The sequence below is a fragment of the Lygodium microphyllum genome, chromosome 13 (assembly GCF_053477565.2).
Source record: "Lygodium microphyllum isolate KBCC chromosome 13, Lygodium_microphyllum_v1.1.10, whole genome shotgun sequence".
Lineage (NCBI taxonomy): Eukaryota > Viridiplantae > Streptophyta > Polypodiopsida > Schizaeales > Lygodiaceae > Lygodium > Lygodium microphyllum.
Window position 1 is genome coordinate 61,311,847 of NC_141147.1, and position 5,017 is coordinate 61,316,863.

Sequence of the window (5,017 nt, forward strand, 5' to 3'; positions counted from 1 at the left end):
AACTAGATGGTGGAGCTTTAGTTCTTCCATCCTCTTCTTAATCTTTTTCCACAAAACTTGAGTCTCTTGGCAATCACAAAACACATGCATGAGTATTTCTTCTCTCTTCCTACAAAAGACACACATCGGGGAGGTAGAGCTGAACTTGCATAATTGGTCCTTGGTGGCCATATTATTAGCTGTAACTCTCCATAGTAGTACGTCAATGATTATGCGAGAGAATGTCAATATAATTAGGCCATAGAGGCTCTTTCTATGTAGGCTACACCATAGCCTTGTTAATGGAGAACAATGTGTCACATTTATGCAAATGAAACAAGGTCGTCTCTAAAAACCATTGTTTTGGCAAAGAACAATGAGCCCAATTTTAGGTTGATGTTCATCATGCAAAGCCTCTCATAGAGTTTGTTTGTGTAGGTGATACCTTGCAAGCACCTTGTAATTTGTTTGGCACTTTCTAGACTACAGAGAAGAGGATATTGGCAAGTAATTGCTACTATGCACTTGAGAAAACTAGAAGTTGAGGAGTACTAAAGAAGTTAACGATTCTAAGTTGAGGATGTTCTTCTTGAATACAATGTTGAGCATTTTCCATCAAACATGGATCTACTGCCATCTTGTTTAAAGAAATTATTATTTTCTCCTGCCTTCCAATGGTTTGTCTTAAATATGAGAAACTCAAGGGCAATTGCAAGGCAAAATAGATCGCAAGAGCTAATATGAGAAACTATTAGCTCAAATTATAAGCTTTTAATATTCCATGTGGTTTGGACCAAATGAAAGCAACAAAGTGGCTATCAATGCAGTTGGACAGGGTAGCTCATGAGAAGAGACCCATATTCTAGCAAGAGAAAAGGAGCAATAATTATTGCAAGAGGAAAATGACAACATATAAAGGGAAGGGTCATGAATGCCATTGTTGGGATTTCTAAAGCTTCCCCATGGGTCCTATAGGCATGGAAAAATTTTGAGTTGCTAGTCCATCATGATTTCTCTTTTCACTACACTATTGTGATATGATAGGAAGCCAACTATCCCTCATAGAAAAAGGTGAATTGGTGGATCCACTTGGCCTACAACTTGATAGTCTAGCTTGGATTATGATAGCTTGATAACAATTAGGTGGGCATATGACAGCTCAAATTGACAACACCTATAGAGCTTGTGCATATATACTTTTTTGTACTTATTGCATTTTGCTTGAAATTAGCAATTTTGAATCTCGTGAGTTCAGTATCAACATGGATTGTATTTTAATAGCTACATGAAAATTTAAAAGCCTTTGGATAGGTTAAGCAAATTGCAAGAATTGGAAGAAAAACCTTTCAACTTCTAGGAATGAGGTTTTAAAATTGGTAAACTGAGACCACTTTAATTATATTTGTATGAAAGTGCCATATTGAGCCTCGGGAAAAAAACACAAATCTTTAAGTTTGAGAATTTTGGGCCTTCACTCATTTCTTTGTCTCATAGGTCATTTTCACTTTTTGGAGACATAAACACTTATTTCTTTCTTCTTCTCTCTCTCTCTCTCTCTCTCTCTCCATGTATCAATTGGGTTGAAGGTTAAGTCAATGATACTTTTATCTGGTTAATGAACATTGGAACAACCTCTTTGTATATTAACATTAAGTTTTGCACAACTCACTAAATTAGTCCCTTACTAATTTTATCAACTCTAACATACCCTTATTTAAATTATCACCATGTTAGGGCAAGTGTGCTAGTGAGCTAGTCATTTCCAAAAAAGAGATCAATGCATCCCCCAAAAGGGACTAATTATTCTCTAGCATTCCTTCACTTTCTTGAAGTAAGGAGCAATCAATTCTCTCGTTTAATCTCCTTCTTCCCCAATTTAACCTTCTTTTGGCACATTGGATAAGTGCTATTATGATGGACTCTTTAAATGGATACTTACATGTCTAATTTCTCCAATATACCATTTGTCACAACACAAAACCTCTGCACCTCCACAAATGTAAGATCTAACTTCTGATGGTAATATATGTAACTAGATCATCCTCTTCAACTCCCTAACCTAAAAGATAACCTTGAGTGATTGCCCTTCCTATGCTTCTCTAACTCATTTTAGGCATGCATGAGACTTCACTAACTACTATTTTCACTTTTTTCCATTGTTGTCTTTTAAAGGCATGTATGGCACTTTAGTGACTACTCTTTTCCCTTTTTTGCATTGTCTTTTCTATAGCTTATTGTATCCTTTTCTACAACTCCATGATCCTGCTACCCATTTCTACAACTCTACAGACCTCTTGATTACATAAAAAAAATTGCTTGAGTGAAGAAAGAAGATTATTATGGAGTATAGGCAAAATACAATTGCTTGACATGCCTTTTTAGCAAAACATCCTTGAAAAGTAAAATGAAATTTTACTCGATCAAGGTAAGGGTGTCTAGTGGCTACTTGAACTCTACCATAGTGCCTCACCTCCCCCACCCCATTCAAAAGAAAACAAAAAAGTAATACTAAATCTAGCGAGTATAAGGTTTAGTGGGGGAACAAAATAACAAAACCTTGATTGGAGGAGCCAAAATGACAACAAATATATAGCTGCCACATCATGTGTTTTCATTATTGGTCCACGTCTTCCATTCTTTTGTGGATAATCTTTGAGTGATTGGAATGGTTTTGGAAGATTTGATCTTAGTACAAAAAGAAATTTAGTAGCTTAGGAAATATTTTCTAACCTCGACACAAGCATAATTGAAAGGGGGCTTGTGAGAAGATTTTGTGGTATGAAGCTTAAGAGGGAGCTAGTTGTCATACATTACTAGCCTAGTGATTTAGGAGGAGGGTCCTAGTATGATCAAGGTCTTCTATTCATTTGGCTTGGAAGCTATTTTATTTGCAGATAGGAAAATGCTAGCACAACTCTTGTTTGCAGTCTTAGCTAATATTTAGAGGGGAGGTGCCCTCACTTCTTCACATTCAGGTCTAGGGTAAAGGAGCTAGTAGGGTAGTAGGTGCCGAAAGTAGGGTAATGTAGCCCCCAATGGTGAGACTTTTTTGCACAAGGCAATGGTTGTGATGTTCGGATCTTAGATTTAGATGATCCTAGTTGATCATTTCCTTTGCTCAAATTGTACTCATTTTGGTCCCTTGGTGTCATCAAATTCTTTAAACTAGCGATTATTGATTTTCTTGCATATTTGCTTCTGCCTTTTTTGCTGCTCTTCCTCTTTGCTTGAGCTCGACGCAAATGAAATTCATGACACCGATGTGAAGATTGAAGAGCACATGTGTTAGTCACTCATTGGGGTCCTTTTACCCTATGTGTATGTAGGTGAGGAAAGAAAAGAACAAATACCATTGGGTGTGAGGCTGTGAGAATCAAAAATCAATTCACACACGATACACATAACCCAGCTCATCGGACGTTGTGAGGAAATTTCCGAGACGCAACAACTGGCCTCTTAGGCCTCGTGAGCCCGGTCGGGGGTCGTCCCTCTGTGGATTCCGAGTCTGGAGTCTACCCCTGCGCTTCTGCTTTCTTTCCGTCTTTCTGTCTAGGCTCGCTATGGTGCTGATCGTGGCGATGACAAGGAGGCGAGCGTGAGACACAGAGGGGGCAGAGGGAGAGAAAGAGAGACAGCTCGTGTGTGTGATCATTGTCTGTGCGCGCGCTCTCTGCATCAATGCTGCTGCCGGTACCTCCCCTCGGCATCGCCATGGAGCTCCCCCACCACCCCACGCCCGACGCCTCCTTCCTCGCCTCCTGCTCAGCCCTCTTCATCTGCGTCTACGTCGCCTCCTTCGCCCTCCTGGCCCGCCGCGGCTGGAAGCGTGCCCCCCGCCTTGAAGCTGCCAGCTGCTGCATGTCCATCCTCCATGGCTCCCTTGCCACTCTCACCACCGCCTACAACATCCACCGCTCCCTGTGGCGTCTCGATGCTCCCAACTCGCGCTACCAGGAACTGGTCATGGAGTTCAGCACCGCCTACTTCCTGGTTGATTTGCTCCACTACGGTCTCTTCATGCCCCAGGAGGTGCTCTTCATCCTGCATCACATCGCCACGTCTACATACATGCTCTCGTGCCGGTACTATACTGGCCATGGCGCTGTCTCCGTGATGGCCCTTCTCGGCATGGCTGAATGTACAGGCCCTCTTCAGAATATCTGGAACCTTACTCTGCTCGGCTCCACTCACTCGGCTTTGGCTGCGCGCATCCACAATGTTATTAATCCCTTTTTCATTACATACTTCAGCATCGTCAGGGGTGTTTTGGGGCCATGGCTCACTTTTCACCTCTGCAGATTCTATTTCTCAGGCCAAGCAGATCATGTGATCCCAAGATGGTTGGCGTACTATTGGATGTGCACGGTCATCTTAGCGATTGCAGGTAGCCTTTTCTGGGTTTCAAGGTTATGGATGAGGCTAATAGAGTCTCGGAAAGAAAAACTGCAGGCAAAAAAACTATGATGGGATTTTTGAGGTTGCTCAGAATTACTGTAGGGTCCGAGTAAACAGCCATTGGCTGAAAGAAATACAATTTTTGTAGCTGGGAAGGGGACTCATTTTTCCCATGTGTCAATGGGGGAATGTATACATGTAACGGGAGCTTCCATGCATCAACACATGTAAATTTTGATAGGTTTGCCTTCTTCTATCTTATCAAGTCAAAAGAGCCATTGCCCCCCTTCATTTACTTGTGATGGTTACGAAGGTAGCTTAAGCTTTCTTCACGATTAAACTTGCGTGTATGAATTGGCTACATGCTGTAAACCTTGTTCGGCTTCTGCTGCCTTTTGAAATGGCTTTTAAGTTTGAAGCTTAGACCAGTATTGCTCGTCTTGTGGGAGTTCTTGTCACTGTCCTCCCATATTTGAACTGACATGGAGAATAATGCAGAATCTGTTTCTGCACCGAATAAGTGCTGCTGCTGCTTTGACTGTGAACGTGTGTGACTACTGTAATTCTATCCATTGAATACTGGAAGCATGGGTGAGCATCTTTTTTGTTCTTGTGTGCCTTACTAGCGGAGTTTATTTTAACA

At 41.4% G+C, this 5,017-nt stretch overlaps 1 pseudogene; it reads left to right on the forward strand.

Annotated features, from left to right (window-relative positions):
* The first annotated feature begins 3,316 nt into the window (after window positions 1–3,316).
* On the forward strand, window positions 3,317–4,665 carry LOC148026684 (TLC domain-containing protein At5g14285 pseudogene; annotated as a pseudogene).
* The last annotated feature ends 352 nt before the right edge of the window (window positions 4,666–5,017 follow it).